Consider the following 17,079-nt stretch of genomic DNA (forward strand, 5'->3'; position numbering starts at 1 on the left):
GCCAAAATATGTGTAAACATTTCCTTAAAAACTCAAGCACTAAAACATGGCACGCATTACTCTCGAAACAGTCACAAATTAAAGTACGCCTCCCCCCTTAAAGTAAAGTCAATTAATTTGATGTTTCACACTTAACTAGATCTAAATCACCTATTTAAACTCATTTTTCTTCTTTTTAAAAAACAAAATTTCCCACTAATCACAGACAATCGCTTAAGTAATTAATTTTAGACTCTCTGTCGCCCGGGTTTACAAGTCGAACTTTGCCAATCTTATGTATCCATCTTTTTGCACATTGATCATAGTCATTATCTTGCTGTAGGTACAAAACTTGTTTTCACCCCCCCTCCTCCATGCTGAATTCGCCACTAGCCTGATAACAGTTAGTGTGTTCTTCTTTATAGCATTTCTTCCGGCTATATCCTTCCGCAGTACGTATAAACTATGCACTTTATTGGCATTATTTGTATAAGAAAGTACTTTGATGAAATACTAAAGCTCCATACGACGTGACATGCTCGAGAAGTGGTTATCAAAGCCTTCAAAATCACTAAAATCGTGGAGCTTCCAGTGGGCTTCGCCCACCTGGACCACCTAGCAGGGCTTTGCCCTGCACCCACCAGGGACCCTAACCAGAAATCCTGGATTCGCCTCTAAATTTGCGTATTGGCGATTTTTAGTATTCAAGTTCACTAGCTGAAATTGAACTCGTTAATTATTTTTTTATTTATCGCATATATATGTTTTGTTAATGAGTTCTATGGAAGCATATTTGTGCCACCACTTAACAACTTAAAATAACATGAAAATAATGGAGGATTTCGCGAAAAAGAAATTATTTTCGCGAAAACAGATAAATTTTCACTTAAATAAATATATTTTGTTAACACGAATTTATGCATGTTAGTGCTCTAAACTGCCAACACATACAGATAAAATGTTCATGAAAATAATGGAAGATTTCGCAAAACAAATAACTTTTCTCGAAATCAGATAACTTCATGAAATTATGAATATTAATTCGCGAAAGATGCCAGTTATATAAAAATAGATGCTCTTCAATTGGTGAACATTGTCTTTATCCTACAGACCAAGAACTGGAGTGTACGTGCATACTATAGCAAGTATTAAGTTTCCTTTTATTGTTTTATTTTTTATGTAAATGCATCTTTGTTGACGAAAATACATGAAGCTGTTTTTACATATTTATTTTCAGACACAAAAATGGAAATTACTGGGTGAGAAATTGATGTGCGATTTTTCTGTATTCATTAATGCAACAGTCTATACAGTGTCAATGTCACATTTAGAGTTCAAAGGTCGAAAACGGTACAGTACCAATTTCCCCCTTTGGAAAGCCACCTGTTAGACCATTTGATTTTTAATTTGAATAATAGATCTCTAATTTTCTTTATGGTAATTCCAGATCATGCCCGCATACGATATTCAGGACGCCGATCTTCGGGGTATGTCATCATCACAGCTTATTGTTTTGTATCGTCAGAGAGGTTATTCTATACGTGAAATTCTTGGAGTTATGGCCATACGACATGGAACAATAACAAGCGAACGATCAATTTTCCGAGTCTTGAGACATTACCGCCTGACTAGAGGCCAAAGTCAGCACAGTCTCGACGAAATTATTCAAGAAATATTGCTTGAGTTATCAGCTTCCGGTGAAAATGCTGGTTACCGGCAAATGCGTCAAAGACTCATGATTAATCATGGACTTGCAGCTACATTTGAGATGGTGTGTCTTATTTTAGGACTCATTGATTCACAAGGTGCTGCCGATGTACATTTCTAGCTTTTATTTAGATTACATTAGGGAAATTGATGGCATTCCAGTTCGGGTTTACGGTGACGCGGTATAGAAAATTCTATTGTCCGTGATGTGCAAATGGCATTACGATGGACAGACGCAGATCAGTACCAGGGGATCCAGAGCTTCGTCTATGTTTCATCTAACAGAAATGTCTGAATTGAGAGGTTTTGGCGAAGTCTTAGAGAAATGTGTGGAAATGTCTGGATGAACCATTTTAAAGATATGAGTGATTTCGGATTACTGGACACATCTGATAGTGTGCACTTAGAATGCATTAGATATTGTTTTCTTCTTGTCATTAGTAAAGACCTGAATGAAGTTTGCAATATTTGGAATACTCATTGTGTTCGTCGAAATAACCGAATTTCATGTCCTGCAGGAAAACCTGAGGTGTTGTTCCTTCAGCCAGAAGTACATGGCGCAAGAGATTGTAAAATATCACTGGTTGACCAAAGGGAATTAAATGATGTGGAACGGGAGTATTCTCAACGCCCTCCAAAACTTGGTGTATCACAAGAGTTCCTGACAATTGTAAGAGCAGCTGTCGGAGATTTGAATCTTCAATACCCACCTAGAAACAGAGAAGAAGGAACAGAGCTTTTTGCTGCAATAATCTTGTACATTGAACGCCTCGTTTAACACGGAAATGAAACAAAAATGAACTTAATGATACTTCCTTACAAGCTGGCTAACTTGTGCATTGGTTGACAAAATGTCAATTAATATATATAGTTGTGTCTGAAAGCAGAGCAAGTACTAGTTTTAAACAACCTGTTGGCTTTGTATGCGTTGTCATTGCCATGTATGATTGTGTGTCAATAAAACAATACATGTTTTGTCAGTTTCGCTTTAAAATATCATTTTAATATGTGGCCAAAATGCTAGTTTTATTTGTTATGAACACCCTGAAATAAAAATAAAACACAAACCAGGTTACGGTGTATATGGAATCAATACCGTCACGGGGGAAATACTGTTACACGAAGGGTAGAGTGTCTGGAAAAATAATTTCTGGATCACTGCACTGTTTGCGTAACACTTTCAAATGTCATATGAACGATGGAATGCTTCTGTTCTGCCTATGTGTGGTAATCGCCCTTATACTGTCAAATAGTTATAAATTTTTTAGGCATACGGTATGAACAATGCAACACAAGGTGAGCCTTGAGACGGTTCTGTAAAGACCAAAGATAAACGAGAGAAACTGACTCATTACGACTGTCAAATTTGATATTATTGTTTCTTGCATTCGTGTCAGAGGGCTGTCAGGTGTCATTTTCTCGTGTTCCGTTGAATGCAGGGGTTGTCATAAGGCACTTCTCGTCTTGCATTGTTCCGCCAATGTGGGTGAGAATAGCAGTTTTATGCCATACAATAAAGGTGTTTCATATCCAAACTAATTTTTATTATGCAGTAGTCTACATGTGACCTTGACCTTTGAGTAACATACCTCAAACACACCAGTAAACATGGATAAATACATCAATAGTTATGTACAACTAACTATTTGTTAAGGTTCAACTACACAGAGTATGCGAAAGTGCAAAGGTAAGTCAGAGGTGGCTGTATTAGTTGAATTTGTTTGATGGTAATCAAGCTGATATTTAAACAAGAACCGTTTGACATCCACACACTCGACTTTTCTCAGGGCAGTGCTAGATTATTATTATAAAATGAAAATCTAAGTGAACAAATATACGTTGAAAATGGGGTATAATTCTGCCAAAATATTTCTTGGATTATCTGTCTTGCAAGTTGGTGTTCTCCTTTTGATAGTTAACAACAGCCCATTGTATAAAACTTGGATATCTTATCCGCCGGTTATCTTTGCGCACTGCTTAAATTTGTCCAAATTGGACCTTGGTTAACTTTAACAACAACAAAACAATATCCAAAGCATGTAATGGTCTCGTGAATCTTTTTATACAACTGGAATCCAAATTAAATTATCCAAACACCAGAGATATTGAAAAAGATAACCAATGATAACTTTTATCAAAGTTTACACAACTGGCTGCAAGTGTTCAAAGTTAGAGGTGAAAACCTTTGATAGTTGTTGAAAAATGGACACCAGTCACACACTTAAACAAGACTGATGTCCTCAACTACAATGGTCTGACAACAATAACTCAACATGCGTCGAAAAGTAGAGCTAAAACACATAAACATGATTAAGTCAAGCAAGGGCAAATACAATTAATAATGACACTGTTTATTTTAGAAAAATTTTATATAAAATAAGACAGACTTTTTGTCATATCACAGCATAGCAATCAATGTGAAATCAATGTTATCAAAAAGGTAAGAAAATAAGAAGAAAAAAACCCCCAAAAAACAAGAACTTCGCGGACGAAATTGTGCTACGGACGCAGGCAGGACATGAAACATTGTACCATAAATAGAGATTTAACCTATAAGTCTTAGTGTGACCTTGACCTTGTGGGTAGGGACCTGGCTGTTAAGCATGACACACTGGACAATCATGATGAACCTTTGTGCCGAGTTAAATAAAATTCACTTGAAAGATGACGAAGTTATTCTCCAGACACGAATGAAACATGAAACTGTATCATATATGGAGATTTGACCTATAAGTGTGACCTTGACATTATAGGTAGGTACCTGGGTGTTTAACGCGACACATTGTCTAATGATGGGGAACAATAGTACCAAGTACAATGAAATGCGCTTAATATATTACAAAGTTATGCTCCGGACACGAAACATTGTACCATATAATCATATATGGACATTTGACCTATAAGAGTGACCTTTACCTTGGAGGTAGGGACCTGGGTGTTAAAAGCAACATATAATCTAATGATGGGAAACATTTGTGCCAAGTTAAATGAAATTTGCTTGACGAAGTTAGGCTCAGGACACAAAAGCTTGTATCATATTGTCATATATAGACATTTGACCTATAAGTGTTACTTTGACCTTGGAGGTACGGACCTAGGTGTTAAGCGTTACTCATCGTCAAATGATGGGTAACATATGTGCCACGTTAATTAAAATTCGCTTAATAAATGACGAAGTTATGCTTTGGACACACAAAAATGTATCATATTGTCATATATATACATTTGACCTATAAGTATGACCTTGGTCTTGGAGGTTATGACCTGGGTGTTGAACGTGACACATCGTTTAATTATGGGGGACATTTGTGCCAAGCTAAATGAAATTCGCTTGATAAATGACGAAGTTATGCCCCGGATACGAAACACTATATCATATTGTCATATATGGACAGTTGACCTATAAGTGTGACCTTGAAATTGGGGGTAGGAACCTGGGTGTTAAGCGCGACAAATAGGCAAATGATGGGGAACATTTGTGCCAAGTTAGATGAAATTTGCTTGATAAATGAAGATGTTATGTTTCGGACACAAAACATTATATCATATAGTCATATATAGACATTTGACCTATTAGTGTGACCTTGACTTTGAAGAATGGGACATGGTTGTTATGTGCCACTCATCATCAAATAATGGGGAACATTTGAGCCAAGTTAATTAAAATTTGCTTGATAAATGACAAAGTTATGCTTCGGACACCAAAAACTGTATCATATTGTCATAAATAGATATTTGACCTATAAGAGTGACCATGACCTTGGAGGTAGGGACCCTGGTTTGTAAAGCGCGACATATCGTCTTATGATGGGATCACTTTTGCCAAGTTAAAAGAAATTTGCTTGATAAATGACGAAATTATGCTCTGGACGCGAAACACTATCATATTGTCATATATGGACAGTTGACCTATAAGTGTGACCTTGAAATTGGGGGTAGGAACCTGGGTGTTAAGCGCGACAAATAGGCAAATGATGGGGAACATTTGTGCCAAGTTAGATGAAATTTGCTTGATAAATGAAGATGTTATGTTTCGGACACAAAACATTATATAATATAGTCATATATAAATATTTGACCTATTAGTGTGACCTTGACTTTGAAGAATAGGACATGGTTGTTATGTGCCACTCATCATCAAATAATGGGGAACATTTGAGCCAAGTTAATTAAAATTTGCTTGATAAATGACAAAGTTATGATTCGGACACCTAAAACTGTATCATATTGTCATAAATAGATATTTGACATATAAGAGTGACCTTGACCTTGGAGGTAGGGACCCTGGTTTGTAAAGCGCGACATATCGTCTTATGATGGGGATCACTTTTGCCAAGTTAAAAGAAATTTGTTTGATAAATGACAAAATTATGCTCTGGACGCGAAACACTATCATATTGTCATATATGGACATTTGACCTATAAGTGTGACATTGATCTTGGGGGTAGCAATCTTAATTTACGGCGAGACACATCGTCTAATAGTAGGGAGCCTTCGTTGCAGGATGAGTGAAATTTGATTAGTGATAAATGGCAGAGTTATGATCCGGACAAAAAAGGGACGGACACACAGAGGGACGGACGATCGCGATTCCCATATCCCCCTCCGACCTATCAGGGGGGATATTAGCAGGAATATTTCTACCAGCTATCAAGCAATGTTTGGATGAATTGAAAATGTATTTTATAGTTAATTTTACAATATTCATTATTTTCAGCCTTATCAAAAATGACTTCCATTGTCATAAATTTGTTCATTTGACACTATTGCTAAAATATACACTTTCATTGTGTAAAAAATATGAAATGTGTATGAAATCTGGAAAAATTTCAACAAACTATGTTATATATAAAAATATCCAAATATTTACCAATGTGATGTCAATCTGACATTTAGAAATTTGAAATCAATATCCAAATTTGAAAAATTAATACCCACACTTAAGATACCCTGGTTTAATAAGTGCTCTATAAAAATTGTAAAAACATAGCAATTATAAAACACAATCCAACAGTACACAAGTATACATGAACATATATGCTGACATCTCATGTTTAAAACCCTCATGTCAAATATACTAGGCCAAGATGGCGCTAAATAAGTCTATGTAAAACTATTTACCAACAGGACAGCAAGAAAATCAAAAGAAGAAATACTTTGTGCTCAAGTGTGTAAAACCTAATTTCCAAAATAATGAAAAAACATCATAATATCATGAGTGTCACCCTCCTTGGGTATTTCTTAATACTTTTCATTAAATATTGATTAAAACTACATAGTACATAGTATGAGCTTGGTTACTGCTGTATGAAAAAACCATCTGGGTTTTCATTGGTTAATCAATCGTACCCAACTACTCCCTCGCCATAAATCAGTCCAAGAAATATAGTTTTATTAAGTAAAACCGTTTTTTTGACATGTTGAACTGACACTTGCAAATGGGGCATATCGAACCCCTTTCTTTGCAGCTGCAAACGTAGCACAGCATGTGCTCACAGTCTAAAAAGGTATCGCAATATCTATCTCTGAAAATCTGGCATGTTGGAATTCTAGGATAGGTAATACTCTGAAAAGAAAAAAAACAAAAACACTCACAAAAGACCATACTAACACTTTTAACACTTCATGTTAAATAATTTAGGTCTTACAAGGTTTTATAAAGTGCCTCAGACACAGCAAAAAGTAAAAAAAAAAAAGCTCTGGGACAGCTGTAACAAAAAATATAAGTTTACCAATGAAAACATTGATTTTTATGAATACGTGCCTTCCCAAATTATATTTATAAAAGAAGTGTAGAACAAACACATTTCAAACATTTTTAATAACAATTAATATCACTATATTATACAATTAATAGATCTATTTTGTATAAGTTAATTAAAACATACTAACAGACCACGCGTAGAACACCACGTTAGGTATTCACGTTAAAGGCTCTGAAGTGCATCTATTTTTAGATCTGGCAATTTTCGCGAATTTTCTAAGGTTTCGTGAAAAGTTTTCACGAAAAGTAAGGTTTCATGAAAAGTTATCTGTTTTCGAGATAAGTGATTTATTTTCGTAAAAACTTTAATTTATCTTTATGTGGTGGCATTTTAGAGCACTAACAGGGAAAAATTCGTGTTAACATAATTTATTTTCTTTTCGTGAACATTTATCTGTTATCGAGAAAAAAGTTTTTTTTTCGCGAAATCCGCCATTATTTTCACGTTATTACATCTGGTAAGTAGTGGCCAAATATGCTTCCATAGAGTTCTTTAAATTATTCATTGTGAATAATTAAGTGTGGCTGAAATCACATTAGTTAAGTGTAACCGATACTTATTTCTAGTGGTATGTAACCGTAAGTTGCGGCCGATTTAACCTGAATTTGGCTGCTAACATCAGGATTAGAAATTCACGTGCAATACAAAGCATATATGATAAAAAGTACCACTGGAGATTTGGACATTGCATTTGTGCAGATGAATAAGACTTTTTTCGTTTTGGGCTGCTACAACTTACTGACGTTAGTGCTGGCCGATGGAAAGGGGTGATGGACGTTTCGTGCCACTACCAGTTCGTTCCACTTGTGTAGGGAGGCATTGGAGTCCAGACGTTTCGTCCCACTGATAATATATAGGCGCAAAGGTATGAATAATACCGTATAGGTTTGAATCATAACGGGAAACTTTCACACATTCGATTGTCACCTCTGTGCAACGTAAAAACACAATTGTTTCTTCCAATCAAGATTTATTTATTCAATTCCATAGGGACCCTTAAGTAAAAATATTCTATTATACTACATATATATACAAGGGATACAACTGTGAAAATTCCTGCACACAACCATGGTGTAAACAATAGCGAAAAATTTGCTTTCAAACGCAATAAATACACCAATTAAACTGTATTACAACAGCCAAGACATTTATCTTTCAGAAAATAATACACTTGGCAATAAAGTACAAGCTTTTCATTGAACTAAGGGAGAAAGTTTCATTCAAAATGCTCAAAAATCCTTACTTGGACACAGGTGTGCACAGCTGAAAACTGAGAATTCTAGAAGTAATTTTCGTATTCCTTTGTTATAAGGCTCTTTTGCTGGTACATATTCCTTGGATAGTTTTTTTTCATAGTAAAATAGAACATAATTACTATTTAGTGAGCATATTTTGCTAGAAATTCATATCAATCTGCTTCAATTTCACAATGACAATGTTTTACTTTCATTTTGGATAGTTCACATGTATTTCTAAAATGCGATTTGATTGGTTGAAATTCCACTGCAGTAATAAATCCAGCCATTCACGTTCCACGTAACATTACCTGACAAATTGCATACAAATCCTTGAAGATAGTAGAAATGTAAACAAATTTAATATTGACGGTGTTTTACATATATGCAGTTACATGCAATTATGGAAGGTGTCTACTTTGATTAATAAAGTGTCTATGGATAATAAAACAAGGTAAAATTTGCTCAACTTCTCTGTAATTATTAAATTATGAAACAAAATGTGTCAAAGTGGGTGTGCACACCTGTGTCGCATTTCGAAATTTTTACCGTTTTTCATGAAACTTTCGTTTCAAACACAACTATGAACACTTTTACTGCTATAAACATAGTTATTATCTGATAGATAAATGTCTGAGCTGTTGTTATACAGTTTTTTTGGTGTAATTATTGCTTTTGGAAGCGATTTTTTTGCTATTGTTCAGACCATGATGTTGTGCAGAAAATTTGACAGTTGTATCCCTTGTATATATGTATATAGTATAATAGAGTATTTTTTACCTAACGATCCCTGTGTTCAATTCAGGTTAAATCACAGGTTCTTGAAAACAAAATTTGGTCCTTATATATATAATAAGAGTAAAGGTATCCAACGATGATTTCACAGGTGTATTGAAAAACACAATGCAACAGCATAAACCATCAAACAATGCACACATATGTCGTTGTGGTTGCCAGCAGGAAGCGTCCATCTATGATAAAACACCTTTTATTTGATGAAAATCCACCTAGTATGTCCAAAACATCTAAAAGTTTCACAAATAGCACCCCAAAATGAAAGTGTGTAATTCCAGACATCCAGCTGTCAGTAATGAATGAAGGCGATTTTCGGTCGATTTTTCACAATAAAATAAGAACATTGCTATAAAGTCCACAAATGTTTTTAATTTACTCAGTTTGCCTTTGAACTACAGCGTTCTTAAGTCACAGTTGAACGGTAAAAAGTAGGAAATTCAGAAGAAACAACACATTTAGTGTACTTTCACTTTCACGACCATCATTTTGAGGCAGAAATCTGTGTTACGGACAGAAGACGTTTCCATTGGTTGAAAATAAAATTGGTAAACTTGTTCTTTAATTAACGACTTATTCAACCAATCGATAACAATATAAAAATTTGCTGAGTCCCATCAATAAAATGGATTCAGTTTGAACATAAAATATAATATTTGGTGTATTTTCTACTTTTTCTGAGAATTTTTGTTGTGCCGTTACTAAAGAACGACGTAGTTCGATGGCAAACTGAGTAAATGACAAACGTATGTGGAGTTTATAGCAAAGTTCTTGTTTAAGTGTGAACAAATGACCGAAAATCGCCTTTATTCATTACTGACAGCTGGACGTCCGGAATTACACACTTTCATTTTGGGGTGCTATTTGTGAAACATTTGGCTGTTTTGGACATACTTGGACGATTTTCATCAAATAAAAGGTGTTTTATCATAGATGGACGCTTCCTGCTGGCAACCACAATGGCATATGTGTGCATTGTTTGATCTTTTATGCTATTGCATTGTGTTATTCAATACACCTGTGAAATCATCGTTGGATACCTTTTCTCTTATTATATATATAAGGACCAACAAATTTTTTCAAGTACCTGTGGGTTAAATGTATTCTTTACATAGGTTTTAAGAGGTTTTAAGATATATAACACATACAAAATGTATAACAGTTTAAGAGTGTACATGTTTCATATAATACATTTACAATATCATGAGTGATTACATAAATTTATTCAAACATTTTCAATAAATTGACAATATTTACAATACAAGTAACATGAAGAAACATCACAAGTTATAGCTTTTTCATTTTAATTAGCCGGATTTTTTTCGAAAAAATTTTGGCTTATAGATTGATGTTGTCGGGCGGGCGGGGGGGGCGGGCGGGCGGGCGGGGGTGGCGGCGTGCTCGAAAATGTTAAAGTTCTTATTTCATGGTATAACTTTGGTATGCTTGGACCTAGAGTCTTCAAACTTGACATGAAGGTTGGCCAGGATTAACAGATGACCACTGGTCATTTCAAGGTCATTCATTTGAAGGTCAAGGTCACTGTGACCTTCAATATAAAAAATGTTAAAGTTCTTATAACTTTGGTATGCTTGGACCTAGAGTCTTGAAACTTGACATGAAGGTTGGCCATAACTAGTTAGTAACCACTGGTCATTTCAAGGTCATTCATTTGAAGGTCAAGGTCACTGTGACCTTGAATGTAAAAATGTTAAAGTTCTTATTTCATGGTATAACTTTGGTATGCTTGGACCTAGAGTCTTCAAACTTGACATGAAGGTTGGCCAGGATTAACAGATGACCACTGGTCATTTCAAGGTCATTCATTTGATGGTGAAGGTCACTGTGACCTTCAATATAAAAAAAAGTTGTTATAACTTTGGTATGCTTGGACCTAGAGTCTTGAAACTTGACATGAAGGTTGGCCAGAACTAGTAAGTAACCACTGGACATTTCAAGGTCATTCATTTGAAGGTCAAGGTCACTGTGACCTTGAATGTAAAAATGTTAAAGTTGTTATAACTTTGGTATGCTTGGACCTAGAGTCTTGAAACTTGACATGAAGGTTGGCCAGAACTAGTAAGTAACCACTGGACATTTCAAGGTCATTCATTTGAAGGTCAAGGTCACTGTGACCTTGAATGTAAAAATGTTAAAGTTCTTATTTCATGGAATAACTTTGGTATGCTTGGACCTAGAGTCTTCAAACTTGACATGAAGGTTGGCCAGGATTAACAGATGACCACTGGTCATTTCAAGGTCATTCATTTGAAGGTGAAGGTTACTGTGACCTTCAATATAAAAATGTTAAAGTTGTTATAACTTTGGTATGCTTGGACCTAGAGTCTTGAAACTTGACATGAAGGTTGGCCAGAACTAGTAAGTAACCACTGGACATTTCAAGGTCATTCATTTGAAGGTCAAGGTCACTGTGACCTTGAATGTAAAAATGTTAAAGTTCTTATTTCATGTTATAACTTTGGTATGCTTGTACCTAGAGTCTTCAAACTTGAAATAAAGATTGGCCAGTACTAGAAGATGACCACTGGTCATTTCAATGTCATTCATTTGAAGGTCAAGGTCACTGTGACCTTAAATGTTAAAATGTTAAAATTGTTATAACTTTGGTATGCTTGGACATAGAGTCTTCAAACTTGACATGAAGGTTTGCAAGCACACTTAGATGACCACTGGTCATTTCAAGGTCATTCATTCTAAGGTCAAGGTCACTGTGACCTTGAATGTAAAAACATAACACAAGGTTTGCTCATGCCTTGAAAAGTACTTACATTTCATTTTGACCTTTGAACAATATTTCAGTAATTTAAGTATTGCATTGACAAAAACACGAAAGGTACTTTCCTGTCATTTAAATCAAAAATCCGGCTTCAATGCGGTCATCTCCGACCGCGGAACTCTTGTATTAATTTTATTTTAATTTTTTATTTTATACAAGGACCAGGTATTTAGAAAGTGAATACATAAATATATTGAAAAATGTCTTTCTATCAGCGTTATAGATAAAAATATTCCCATGGGAGTAAATACCCCCACTTTTCAAAGCATGGGGGTAAATTGTCAAATTTTGCCTTGCTTGAAGGGTAATTTGCTAAACCTAAAACAAAAATATAGCTGGGGTTCACAGAGCTACAGATAAGGTGCGTATTTGCGTAAATACCCAATGTAAAATTGCCGGTTTAATATGCATAGAAAAATGAAACCATGCGTACCGAAACCCAATTGAAATTGCCGATTACGCACGTTGTATATTTCCTCTGCGTAACGAGTAAATCTGTCATGGAAATACCCGGGTCCGAACTCCGAAATACCCGGATTCTTTCCGTTTCGCCCAAGCGCTTTAAGTATAACCTTCAGCACAATAATATGTACGGAAGAAAGTCTCTATGTAACCACGTGTTATTGTTGTGAACATGTTGAAACCGCGAGGCCGTAAAAAGGGAAACATCGTATCCCAGGCACAAACAAACTCGAGCAACACAAAATCAGAAACAATAAATATAGTGAAACTAATTCTTGACGATATTGTGTCGGAGGCAAGCGCTGACAGTGCTTACATTTAAAGAAAACTGGTGGAAAAAATCGTCAAACCTTTTATTAATCATGACTGTATATTACGGATACATCTACATGTACATAATTACACAAGATCTCTGAAACTAATCAATTAAGAGTGGAACTTCAACCGGCTCATTCAGGTACTGCCACAATTAAAATATTGTTGGTTTGCCCTTTACCGACCCTAAACTTTACAGGTGGGTAGGTAGGTAGGAAAATTATTTTATTTTATTTGAGAAATTATATTTTGAATACACTAATAGTCTATGAATATTTAAAACACTGTTATTAAAGCACTGTTGCAGTGTACGAAGCCCTATGTAGCTTAACATTATCTTGTTTGCTGTTTCTTGCATATATTTATATCAAATGCATGCTTGTGTGTTATTACATCAAGTATTTGTTCATTATATGATGTTAATTGCTCAAATGCATTTGTAATTATTTAACAGCCAGACAGCTTTTATTTTTAACTAAAACCTTTCCCCTAAATTGGGCTTAATTAGCATGCAACAAGCATTGAAGGAGTGTAGAAAGACAGCCCAAAGCCTTTAATGGAAAAATTCAGACATGGCGAAAGACCGTCACATTTTACAGGCCAGACTTGCCTACCAGGAGAAACAATTCACAGGCCAGTTGAAATTTTTACAGGCCTCAATTTTAAGTGTTTGACCGGTTAGTGCATAGTCTCGGCATGGCAAAGTAAATTCATAAAAGGGCAAACTGAACATTATTATAAAGCATTATTTCTTCTTGAATGCTCTGAGCTTTTATGAGTACATACGTACAGCTCAGAGGGTCAATAGCTGGGAGTTGTATTATTGCAACTAACATAAGCATGAAAACTTGATTTGGGGAAATAAATTAAGGGTGTTAGTTTCAGTTTGTGGATATATTAACGCTTTAAACATATATACTTGAGTGTTGTCGATGTATTTAGCTAAGAGACATTAATTTAATATATTAACTAAGTTTACCTTTACATATCCATTTCACTAACATGCCATTACAGTAAACTGTTTAGTGTGGCAAACATAATAAAGCAGAATATGCACATGAATCTGATTAAACACAGATCCACTTGTTTGTCTTTTATTTTGCATTTTCGAACGATAATCCTGTAACTGTTAGATGTATTTTTCTTTGCGAGTAGACTGCATTCCAATTTTCAAACACTTGTTCTGTGACATTCAGTTCATACATTTCCAAAAAAAAAAGAGTTTTATTTGTATCTAAAACGTATGCTCCATCGTTGAATGACATGCTCTTTTCATTAATCCATACTAATTATATGATGTCCGTCGTAAATTCGATAGTCATTTGTCCTCGCTGAGCATCGTATTTCTTTCAATTGTCCGCCATCTTGGATCACGTTAACAACATGTGTACAACGAACGTAAACTTGTATATGTCCGACTACTTTCGCGAACCAATAGTTAAGTATGATGTCGTTCGGCCATTTTCACGGAACACCGCCGATCGCGATGCTGGTTATAGACGCTTGCATTACTGTCTATTCTGGGGCATATGAAATTCCAACCATCGGAGCGACCTAGATCGGTCAGGGTCGATAATAATGGACAGGGATATAAATACGTGCACGAATAAATATTGCAGTCGGCTCTTTTATGATCGGCAAAAAAAACGAAAATAAATAAAGTACGTTTTCAGAAATCGCAATAAAAAATTTTGGGTCGGGGGGTAAAAAGTGGGTCGGTCAGTAAAGGGCAAACAAACTCAATTTTAATTTAGGCCTAAGCATTTGAGAATTGAAGACAATGAACATAACCAATTTTAATACAAAAATACCCAATTGTCAATTAAAGTAGTGGATACCGAATTTTGTACCCAATTGAAAATGAAAATACCCAATTGAACTCAAAATTAGTGGGTATTTACCCAATTACTTAGAAAAGTTATCTGGAGCTCTGGGTACAGACACACAACTTTAATCATGTTAAACACAATAAACCATAAACTATGTGTATTCTTTCATAGTAGCAGGTTTTTTGTTTTTAAATGTGCTTGGCTTATAGGCTTCCACCACCGTGAGCCACGGAAAACTTTTTTGCCAACTTTCAACAGTTGGTTTATTAGTGTTTAAGTGTTTCCTTTTTTATTTGAAAACAGAGGAAATTAGCTCATTCAGTATCGGCAGTACAATGTTTTTACTCGATACAACTTTTGCCGTATAAAAATAATCAATTTTACTTTGAGAAGTAATTTGTTATGGCTTCGAAGAAGCCATGCTGACCTCTTCATGCTTCTAGATGATACAGAGTATACATACTGACTAGCTAACTATTTCTACAATCCAGCAGACATATTATCTCTAATTTTTACTACAACCAGTCTCATATTTTGGCAAAAGACTATCAGCTGTTTATATTTTTTTGTTAAAGTTGTACGCAGTGAATTTACATCATTTGCGTAAGTCCAGATTGGCTTGCTAAAATGTACACACGGAAATGATAAATTGATCGTATCTTGATTGTTCTAATGCGTATATTACGCTGATACGCAGCTTATCTATAAGAACGCTGTTCTATACACAAGTATACAAATATTTACAAAAATAAAACGGCACACTATACACAAAGCAGATATATTACACATTTCAGAATTCTTCTTTGTGGATCTGGTCATGTGTTGTGTCCTTTCCCAGGCCTTTGATACGACTGCATATCCGCTCTAGGTGCGTCGTTGTCATTCCACTCAAGTTGTGGAAGTTTAATTTTGCCTCACATTCAAGCAAGTGTTTGTCTTTGGTGGTGCTTGCTAAAATGGGTATCTGTTTAATGCTTGAATCGGTGTTGGAAAAGGCTCAGCCCCACTGCAACATCGCAGGTAACTGCTGCAAACACAAAGTTGTTCTTGACATTGATAGTTGAAGCATTTGAATAGTTAACCTGATTCTTTAAAGTTTATCTCATGAATTTAAGATAAAAAAGAAGAAAGTTTTATACCTGTATTATTGTCTTAAATTTTTGTAATTATTGCCATATCTGGTGCTGGTACATATAATCTTATTTAGAATCAGATTGTGATTTCATTGAGATAAATTATTACAAATTTCACATGTAGAATATAAATTATTGCAAACTTCGCATTTGGATAAATTAAAATCCATATTGTTTTGAGCTCACCTGTCACAAAGTGACGTGGTGAGCTTATGTGACGTGTAATGTCCGGCATCCGTATGTGCGTGCGTGCACGTGTGTGTGCGTCCGTCAACAATTTGCTTGTGTAGACAGTAGAGGTCACAGTTTTCATCCAATCTTTATGAAATTTGGTCAGATTGTTTATCTTGATAAAATCTGGGTTGGGATTGTATTTGGGTCATCTGGGGTCAAAAACTAGGTCACTAGGTCAAATAATTGAAAAACCTTGTGTAGACTATAGAGGTCGCTATTTATGCCTGACACTGCGAGCCACAGCGTGGGCGCCCGTAACACAATCAACACAACCGGTTCCAAGTCATCAACCAAACATGCCTCTGCCGGTATTATCACGCCCCAAACCGAGAGGTCATGTCCTTTAGTTGAGGGGCTAGTGGGTAAGAGTACCCCCCCTCAACCTTTAAATAGGGAATCCCCCCCCAAGGTTACTATTGTGGAACCGGTAACCAAACACACACCCGATTTATGCACCACCCCCCCTGTATCGCCTATCCAGGGGGATCCACCCACTCAGAGACGCCCTCCTGTGGCTACCAGGGGGTCCTCCCCGTCCACCACGTTGACCGACGGTGCTAGCGACACCACCTGTAGTGGTCCTATACTGTCGGACGACTCTATGTTTGATATCACGGGGAGAGACTCTCTGGTGTCAGTGCACTCCAGTATATTGGAGAACCTTTCTATCTCTGGTATCTGTTAAATAGAGGAGGAACCCCGAGTTAGTGTCCCCCCTAACCGTCCCAGAATGGTCGACTCCCAGACATCCCCAATGAGCTCCCCTTCCGACAACACCAGCAGACGTAACTCGTTTGCTGGGGACTCATTTATTAAAATCAAGGATCCGC

General features: G+C 35.9%; 1 protein-coding gene across 1 annotated transcript in view; it reads left to right on the forward strand.

Annotated features, from left to right (window-relative positions):
- The window catches only part of LOC127879042 (uncharacterized), a 484,339-nt gene that overhangs the window by 352,801 nt on the left and 114,459 nt on the right, over window positions 1–17,079 (forward strand). The gene's annotated exons all lie outside the window — the stretch shown is intronic.

The sequence above is a fragment of the Dreissena polymorpha genome, chromosome 4 (genome assembly GCF_020536995.1).
Source record: "Dreissena polymorpha isolate Duluth1 chromosome 4, UMN_Dpol_1.0, whole genome shotgun sequence".
Lineage (NCBI taxonomy): Eukaryota > Metazoa > Mollusca > Bivalvia > Myida > Dreissenidae > Dreissena > Dreissena polymorpha.